The sequence below is a fragment of the Brassica oleracea genome, chromosome C4 (genome assembly GCF_000695525.1).
Source record: "Brassica oleracea var. oleracea cultivar TO1000 chromosome C4, BOL, whole genome shotgun sequence".
In the NCBI taxonomy this organism is placed as follows: domain Eukaryota; kingdom Viridiplantae; phylum Streptophyta; class Magnoliopsida; order Brassicales; family Brassicaceae; genus Brassica; species Brassica oleracea.
Window position 1 is genome coordinate 20,927,910 of NC_027751.1, and position 9,846 is coordinate 20,937,755.

The window sequence follows — 9,846 nt, forward strand, 5'->3', positions numbered from 1 at the left end:
GCGAGGGTGCAAATGATATCTCCGTTCCCCACCATTTAAGTGGGTAATAGCGTATGAGTAAAGAACCTCGGCAACCCCGATGGTGAGACCTTCGAGATCACCTAGGTTTTGCAGAGCTACCAGAATTCTCCAGGAGGGAGGATTAAGCTGACCCGGAGAGATCTCCAACGCCTCCGACACCTTTGCCACCAGCGAAGGAACTCAATCTCTGAAGCCCGACTCAAAGAATCCCTCATACACAGGAACCTCATCGGCCTCCAAGTCTGAAATCCTATCTATAGGACCCGAGATTCTGATGAGGACATCGTCGGGAAGATAATACCTCACCCGCCAGCTTGCGAATTCTTCTACTCTTACCGAAGAAAGTGGGCCCACAGGGAGAAACATGTTTGTCCTCGGAGACGGCGGAGCAACACCGGTGACTGCACGGCTTTGGTTTTCAACCTCCGCGGTATGATCTAACGAAGAACCGGAGGAGTCCATCGATTCTGAAGGACCGGCACAAGATATCTGCTTCTTTGACCTAACCCTACCGCCTATAGAAGAAGAGTCTAAGGCAAGATCGGGTTTGGATTTCATCCTAGAGGTGTAAGAGGAGAATCTGGAGGAAAGAAGTCGAGAGGAAAGAGAGAGTGGAAGGGAGATAATACCTAAAATGGAGAACTGAGGTTGAGCGAACGAAGATCGCGGAGAAATGCTAAGAGAGAGAGAGAGAGAGAGAGAAAATAGGAAAGTTGGAAAGCAGCAAGGCGGCAAGAGCAGAAAGAAGGGTAGTAAACCCTAGGATGATTCCCACGCACCACAGGGAGAACGCCATGCGAGGGAGCGAATTTCGAGGCTTCATCATGGCCGTTCCCTTTTTTGTCACAAACGCGGACCGAAAGACTCTAGGGAGCCCTGAACTCCATCAGGAACCTCCCCATTCACGCCAGCATTAAGGCCTGTTTTTACACCAGTTCCTCCTCTGGAAACATCAGAGCTCCAGGCTCCACCGTCTCGTAGACGCCATCAGAAGCCCAAAGCTTCCCATCTCCTACAAGAAACCAGCGGTTCAATAGCGCCAGACCCCTGTCAGGAATATGGGAATCGGTCAACCCCGGGTTCAGAGTGTGGTTCCGGCCTGAGTGGAACCCGGGATCGCAGAACTACTGGAGCGATGTCTGAGGGAAGCCTGCTGAGAATGAGCAACTCCGGTTGACTTGAGTGCACAGGTTATTCCCGAGTTCGATGACGAAATCGAGCAATAAGGGTCAAACTGTTGGGGATAAATACTCAGGTATTGAATTCCTCCAGACCTCAGGCAGGATACCTGCCTACCGATCCCCTCTGGAAGGAACCCCGGTTCCCAGGATCCCCGCTAGAAGGAACCCCGGTTCCCCTCTACAAAGTATTCCGGGTCCGGTCCCCAAGACCGCCCCCTTCCCCTGGGAAATGGAAAACTTCCAATAAGGAGAATCTTCCATATTTTCACATATGAAAGAGTTTAATCTACTCCAACCTACTAAGGCCCGCCATACGAAGACTATATAAAGGGAACCTAAACCCTAAAGCAAGGGATCGACACTTCGAGACTGAGAGATTAGAGCTAGGCGGCTAGAACTAGGGTTCTTACTCAAAATGTTGTAGTTCCAGCTCTTTGATCTAATAAAACGTCTCTTTCTACTTTCTAACTTGCAAATCAATACAAACACCAGCCTTGTCCATCGTTATGTGGTACTCACAAAGATCCTACACAAAAATCCCCTAACAGACGGAACTATTTTATTATAAGCTTTGTCCGTAGACGTTTAGCATACATAGGAGTAGGAAATCATAATGCTCAAATAATATATAGTAGTACAATAGAAATCATGTTCCAGCAGTTGGGTTGTATTTTACCTTTGCTATCTTGCAGCCTATAGGTGCTTGCCCTTCGCACCTCGATGACCTTATAGGGTCCTTCCCACCCGGGGGTGAGTTTCCCTGTTGTTTTTTTCTGCTTTTCGTAGAACCCAGTCCCCTTGCTGGAAGGTCGTGGTTCTGACTTTCTTGTTGTACGTTCTGGCGACGTTTTGCTGGTAGGACCAGTTTTTTAGCCGAGCGGCCTCTCTTTTTTTGTCAAGTAGGTCGAGGCTCAGCGTCATTAGCTCGTCGTTCTCCTCCTAAAAGGTAGACCCTGAGACCGTTGTTCTCACGTGCATCTTCGTTGGTATTATGGCCTCAGAGCCGTAGACCAGTGTCGCTGTTTTGGGAGTGGTCCGGTAGGCCCAGAGGCCTTCATGTAGTTCTTCCGCCCACTTCCTGTGAGATCCCTCCACTCGCTTTTTAAGCATGTTGACCATGGTTTTGTTCATGGACTCGGCTTGTCCGTTAGATTGGGGGTGTCGGGGTGTGGCGAAAGTGAGCTTAATGGCCCAGTCCTTGCAGAACTCCTTGAAGTTGTGGCTCAGCAGCTGGGGTCCATTGTAGGTGATGATCTCGTGGGGGACCCCGAAGCGAGTGATTACGTTGGTCCACAGGAATTTGCGGATCTAGAGGTCTGTTATCCGGTAGATTGCTTCTGCTTTGACCAATTTGGAGAAATAGTCAGTGACTACTAGAAGGAAGACCTTCTGCCTCGGCGCTATAGGTAATTTCCTTACTATGTCCATGCCCCACTTTTTGATTGGCCACGGTGAGCCTATGGACTTGAGGTTCCCCAGAGAAAGCTTAGAAACTGGGGCGTGCCTCTGACACTGGTCGCAGTGTTTAGCTTGTCTGTTGGCGTCTGCGGCCATCGTGGGCCACTAGTAGCCTGCCCTTTTGGCCCCGAGCACCAGGCTTCTGCCGCTAGAGTGGGATCCACAATCTCCTTGATGTAGTCCTGTAAGGATTCTAGCGGCTTCTCGAGGTGTGACATACCTCAGGTACGGGCCTGAGAAGGATCTCCGGTATAGCTTCTCCTATGAGATACAGTACCTTGCGGCTTGCTTCTTAATTTTTCTGTCCTCGTTGCGATCTTCCGGGAGAATGTCGTTCTCTAGGTATCAGACTAGGGGAGCCATCCAGGTTTCACCTTCTTCGACAGCGGAGACCTCCTCTGTTTGGGGTTCCTCCAGGGTGGCTGGCCATTGAAGCACAAGCAAGGTTAAGCACCAGTTTTGTTCCCAGGGGATTTGAGTGGGCTTGTAACTCTTGGATTTCTTGATGAGTCGCTGGGAGACCGCCAGATACTGGATCATGCTGTTGTCCTTTTCTTGGTACTCTCCCTGCACCTCGTTGATTATTAGCCGGGAGTCGCCGAAGACCTGAGTGTTAGCTTGCGATTAGGGCCTCGTACTCGCTTTAGTTGTTGGTTGCTTTGAAGTTACATCTCACGGCCCTTGAGGCCGTGTTCCCTGTCGGCAAGGTAAGCACTATTCCTACTCCTGCTCCTCTGACGTTACTGGATCCATCAACGTGCAGGACCCATTCTCCCTCTTCCTATGTTTCGCTTCGGAGGCGCATTTCTTGCTCCAGAGCCGGGAGCAAGGTCGGGAAGAATTCGGCCACAAAGTCTGCCAGGACCTGTGACTTTACAGCTGTAGCAGGTCAAAAGATTACGTCGTACTCCCCTAGTTCCACAGCACATTTAGCTAAGCGTCCGGAGGCTTCGGGCTTATGGAGAACAACCTTTATAGGGAAGGAGGTGACAACCACAATTGGGTGAGCCTGGAAGTAGTGTTGCAGCTTACCAGTGGCGACTATCAGGGGTAAGGCCAGCTTCTCTATATGGCTGTCCAGGAGAGCCTTACTTACGTAGTAGATAGGTAGCTGCTTGCTTCCCTCCTCGCGTATTAGAACGGCGCTTACGGCGTGTTCCGAGACTGCTAGATATACCAGCAGAACCTCACCGAGTTAGTGGCTTGGATAAGAGAGGTGGAGTGGTGAGATATGCCTTTAGCTCATGGAGAGCGGATTCGCACTCTTCCGTCCACTGGAATTCCTTTGGGTTTTTGAGGTTTCCAAAGAAGGAATGAAATTTGTCGGAGAGTCTTGAGATGAATCTACTCAAGGCCGCCATTCTTGTTGTTAGCTTTTCGACCTCTTTGACGTTCTTCAGGGAAGGGATCGAATGAATGGCCCTGATTTGCTCCGGGTTGGCCTCGATGCCCCGGTGGGTTACAATGTACCCGAGGAACTTGCCGGAACTGACCCCGAATGAGCATTTAACTGGGTTGAGCTTCATGTTGTATTTCCGGAGAGTGGAGAAGGTTTTTTGCAGGTGAGATATGTGGTCCTCAGCCTCTAGGGACTTGACCAGCATGTCGTCGATGTAGACCTCCATGGTTCGCCCTATCTGGTCCGCAAACATCATGTTCACCACTCGCTGGTAGGTTGATCATGCGTTCTTTAAGCCAAAGGGCATAACCTTGTAGCATTAGATCCCTCTGGACGTCATGAAATATGTTTTCTCCTGGTCTTCTGGATGCATGAGTATTTGATTATAGCTGGAGAACGCGTCCATGAAGCTCATCAGCTGATGCCCCGCGGTGGCGTCGACCAGCTTGTCGATATGTGGAAGAGGGAAGGGGTCCTTCGGGCATGACTGGTTGAGGTGTGTGAAGTCTATGCAGACTCTCCACTTCCCATTCTTTTTCTTGACTACGACGACGTTGGCTAACCATTCCGGATATTGCACCTCGCGAATGAACCCCGCTCCGAGCAGGCTTTTGACTTCATCGTTGATGATTGCGTCCCTTTTGGGAGCAAACTTCCTCCTCTTTTGTCTGACGGGTTGATGTAGGGGATCCACCTGCAGCTTGTGCATGATGATGTTCGGGTGTATCCCAAGCATATCTGCGTGGGACCAAGCGAAGCAGCCGGAGTTAGACCTGAGGAAGTCTATTAACCTCCTTAGTCCTTCTGTCAGCTTAGAGCCAATTTTGAGATGTCGGGTCTGATCTCCTTCGGTTATTGGCATGTCGTCAATTTCTTCTACCTCTGGTTCCTCTGTGTGATGAGCCGGAGGCTTGCTCTGTAATTTGACGTCTTTCATGGTTTTGCACTGATATTTGGTTAGCTTCTTATAGAGGTCGCCGTCGGGGAGCAGGCCTCTCTAAAAGGCAAAAATAGCAGTGGGGATGCTGCATTCGGGAATAGCCACCTTCTCTTGATTGAAGCGGGCTATGTAGCCTGGCAGGGGTTCCGTCCGGTGTTGGACCTCGAGAGCTCTTTTATCAGGGACCTGGGGGCCTGGGGCCTGGGTCCTGCCGGGAGGCTGGAGGAAATGATAGCGGGGTATTTTTCCCCAACATTGAGTGCACAGGTTATTCACTAAGTTCGATAGCGAAATCGAGCAATAAGGGGCAAACTGTTGGGGAAAAATACTTAGGTATTGAATTCTTCCAGACCCGAGGCAGGACACCAGCCTCTAGGTCCCCGCTAAGAGGAACCCCGGTTCCCCGCTATGGAGTTCTCTGGGTCCGGTTCCGAGACCGCCTCCCTTCCTCTGGGAAAAGGAAAACTTCCGATAAGGAGAACCTTCCATATTTCCAAATACGGAAGAGTTTAACCTACTCCAACCGATTAAGGCCCGCCTTAAGAAGACTATATAAAGGGAACCTAAACCCTAGAGCCAGGGATCGACACTTCAAGACTTGGAGACTAGAGCTAGACGACTAGAATTAGGGTTCTTACTCAAATAATTGTAATCCTAGTTTGTCTACTCAATAAAATGTTTCTTCATGTCTTTATCTCTGATATATCTCTCAAAATCAATACAAAACAAGCCTTGTCCATTGTTCCGTAGTACTCACAAAGATCCTACACAAAAATCCCCTAACACCTCCCATTCAACGCTTATTTTAAGTCTTGAGCTCGACTCGAGGTCCGATCTGTCTAATTATCAGGAAGAAGGCATAAGTTTAAAGGTCTGCTAATTGGCGGTTTACCCAATAGTATTTCACTCGTTGACCATTCACTGTAAAGTTTTCTCTTTTATCGTTTATAAGTGTGATGGCTCCATAATGTTTGACATCCACAACAGTGAAAGGACCTGACCGACGAGATCAGAGTTTTCTGGGAAACAGCGTAAGTCGAGAGTTATATAACAGCACTTGATCATTTGGTTCGAATTGCCTAGAGATGATCTTTTTATCATGTTATGCTTTCGTTTTCTCTTTATATATCTTTGAGCTCTCATAGGCTAAGTGTCTTATTTCATCCTACTCGTTAAGCTGCATGAGTCTCCTTTTGGCAGCTGGTTTGATGTCGAAATTTAATAATTTTGTAGCCCATGATGCCTTGTGTTCTAGCTCAACCAGTAAGTGACAAGATTCTCCATAGAGTAGGTGAAATGGGGTTGTTCCTAGTGGGGTTTTGTATGCAGTTCGGTAGGCCCAAAGTGCATTGTCCTGTTTTCTAGACCAATCTTTCCTAGAAGTTCCTACGGTCTTTTCTAAGATTTCTTTGATCTGTCGATTTGAAACTTCTACTTGTCCACTTGTTGGCAGATGGTAGGTCGTAGAAACTCTGTGGTGAACTCCGTTCTTCCAGAATTATCCGTCAAAAAATTTGTTGATGAAGTGGGATCCACCGTCACTTATGACTACTCGAGGAATTCCAAATCATGGGAAAATAATGCTTTCGAAAAAGCTTGATAACTACAGATGCATCATTTGTTGGGGAAGCTACTGCTTCGACCAATTTGGATACATAATCAACAGCGACTAGGATATTTTTGTTCCCGTACGAGGAAGGGAAAGGACCCATGAAGTCTATCCCCCAAAAATCACAGACTTCTACTTCTAGAATAGACTTCTGTTCCATTTCATGTCTTTTGCTGATTTTTCCTCTTCGTTGGCATCTGTCGCATTGTGCTATGAATGTATCAGCATCGCAAAACATGGTCGGCCACCAGAATCCTGCCTGAAGAAGTATTGATATCGTTTTAAAGGTTGCAAAATGTCCAGCGTAGTCGGATCCATGGCATTGGAATAAAATATTTGGGATTTCAGTTTCGGCGACACAGCGTCTATATATCCCGTCAGAGCAATGTTTGTAGAGGTATGGTTCGTCCCAGTGATATCTCCTAAGTTGGTTCGTCCCAGTGATATCTCCTAAGTTCTATCAAAAATTTATTTCTTGTGTAACCTCTTAGCTCTTCGGGTTCTGCGTCAGCAGCTAGATAGTTCACTATGTCAGCGTACCAAGGTCTATCCCTTCAACTTTTTTCGACTGCGTGCACTTCTCGACTCAGACTATCGTCTAAGGGAGAACCATGTTCAGGAGGCACGGTGTTGCAGGCGACGCTAACTTTTTATATCAAAAGTGATGGTTATGTGGGAATTTTCTTGGTTTTGATCATCGGTAGTGTCGATCGACATAGCATCCTCGGATGCGAGACATATTTTACCGACGAATGATGAATCCGTTTGGTAAACATTCTCTATCGGCAAGAAATCGTCGATAGGGACGTCATCCTCTATTTGTATCCGGGAAAGATGATCTGCGACTCTGTTTTCTACTCCTTGTTTGTCTTTAATCTCGATGTCTAATTCCTGAGTAGCAGGATCCATCGCAAGAGTCGTGGTTTCGCGTCTTTCTTCTTCATTAAATATTTTATCGCAGCGTGGTCTGTATGAACAATCACTCACGAACCGACTAGGTACTGGCGGAATTTTTCAAATGCATAGACTACAGCATGTAGTTCTTTTTCTGTTGTTGCATAATTCCTTTGTACCTCATCGAGTGTTCGACTAGCATAGTAAACAACATGAAGTTTTTTGTCTTTCCTTTGGCCTAGAACTGCTCCTACAGCGAAATCGCTCGCATCGCACATAATTTTGAAAGGAAGATTCCAGTCAGGTGCTTGTACGACGGGGGCAGTTATCAAGGCTTTCTTTATTCCTTCAAAAGCCTTTACGCGTTCTGGTGTAAAGTTAAATTTAACTTCTTTACAGAGGAGGGTTGTTAGTCGTCTAGCGATTTTGCTGAAATCATGTATAAAACTCCTATAAATCCGGCGTGCCTAAGAAAACTTCTCACGTCTTTTACTTTCATGGGTGCAGGCAAACCGGTCATTTCCTCAATTTTTGTTCGATCTACTTCTATACAGCAGCGAACAGGTTATGTCCTAGGATGATTCCATCATTCACCACGAAGTGGCATTTTCTCCAATTTAGAACGAGGTTCTTTTCTTCACATCTTACCAAAACTTTACGTAGGTTATTGAGACAGTTTTTGAAACTGGATCCATATACTGTGAAATCGTCCATGAAATCTTCTATCATATCAGTAAAGATTGACATCATGCATCGTTGGAAAGTGGCAGGGGCATTACAAAGACTGAATGGCATTCTGCGGTATGCGAATGTTCTGTAAGGGCATGTAAAGGTGGTTTTTTCTTGATCGTCAGGATGTATAGGGATTTGGAAAAATCCAGAGTATCCGTAAAGAAAACAATAGTATTGGGGATTTGCCAATCTTTCCAGCATTTGATCAATGAAGGGTAAAGGGAAGTGATCTTTTCTGGTGTCAGCGTTTAGCTTCCTATAATCGATACACATTCGATGTACAGTGACAGTTCGCATGGGAATGAGTTCGTTTTTATCATTCTTAACCACTGTAATTCCGCCTTTCTTAGGTACAATATGCACGGGGCTCACCCGGTTGCTATCTGAAATTGGGTAGATTATTCCAGCATCTAGAAGTTTGATAATTTTCTTTTTAACAACTTCTTTCAAGTTTGGGTTTAGCCTTCTTTGATGTTCTACTAACGATTTGGAATCGTCTTCTCAGTGAATTCGGTGCATTGTTGGGGTCAAAATCGGTCACGACGGAATCAATGCCTGAAAGTCCGTAAAAATCGGCATGAACGTTCTTACGAAACGTAATCTTCGTAAAGAAATCTTTACAAAGAGCCTCACGATAAAACCTTGTTCAAGTCTCGATTGAATCAAATACCGGCTGTCCCAAGGCAACTGACACGTATCTAAACCAGCCACGGACAAGCTCGAGTATGGCGATCAGACCACGGACAAGCCAAGCACGATCGCTACGAAGCGACCAAGCATGCACACTGATATCCCTTGAAAGCTTGATGCAAATAAACAAAGTTTTGTTCCCGCTTGGTCGCCATGTTGTTGGGGTCAAAAATGGTCGCGACGAAGTTAACACTCAAAACATCCGAAGAAGAAAAATAAGAACTGTCTTCGACAAATACTTTTTCGGAAAAGATTCATTCTTACGAAGAACTTTGCGGAGGACACACGAGACATCGAAGAAAAGCCCGAATAAGGTCGCACGGTCGCTACATAGCGACCAAACGCACAACCCGCTCGGTCGCTATGCAGTGACCGAGCGCACGTCCCGCTCGGTCCCTACGTAGCGACCGAGCTCGAGCCAAGCTCGGTCGCTACGTAGCGACCGAGCTCTTCCAAAACGTCGATACGACGCGAGTCCATGCATTCTCGTTTACCCTTCGATGCTATCTCCTGAAGACCGTAGCGAACCCATTTCATGTTTTCCGCCGTTCGAAGTCATCGATCAAACTTTGCGGGGAAAACCGAAAACTTTATGATAAAAACCGCGGAAATTTCGTTTTTATCGAAAGATGTCGTAATAAACGCTTCAAGTCGAAAGACGGCCCAAAGGGACCTAATTCATGACTCGAAGCCCACCTTACGATTTCTTAACCAGCAGCCCGTAAACCGTGGGACGGTTTATGCTTGATTCGCAAGGAAAGATAAATGTCAAGTTTCCGCAGATAAATACTAAATTTTGAAGATAATTACGAAGATCGGGAAAATGGAATATCCCCATTTTTATGCTATGACGGCTTAAGGGCAGAAGGGGAAAAGCGTAAACCGACCTAGGAGCAAGTATATAAGGAGTCCTAGGCGAGAG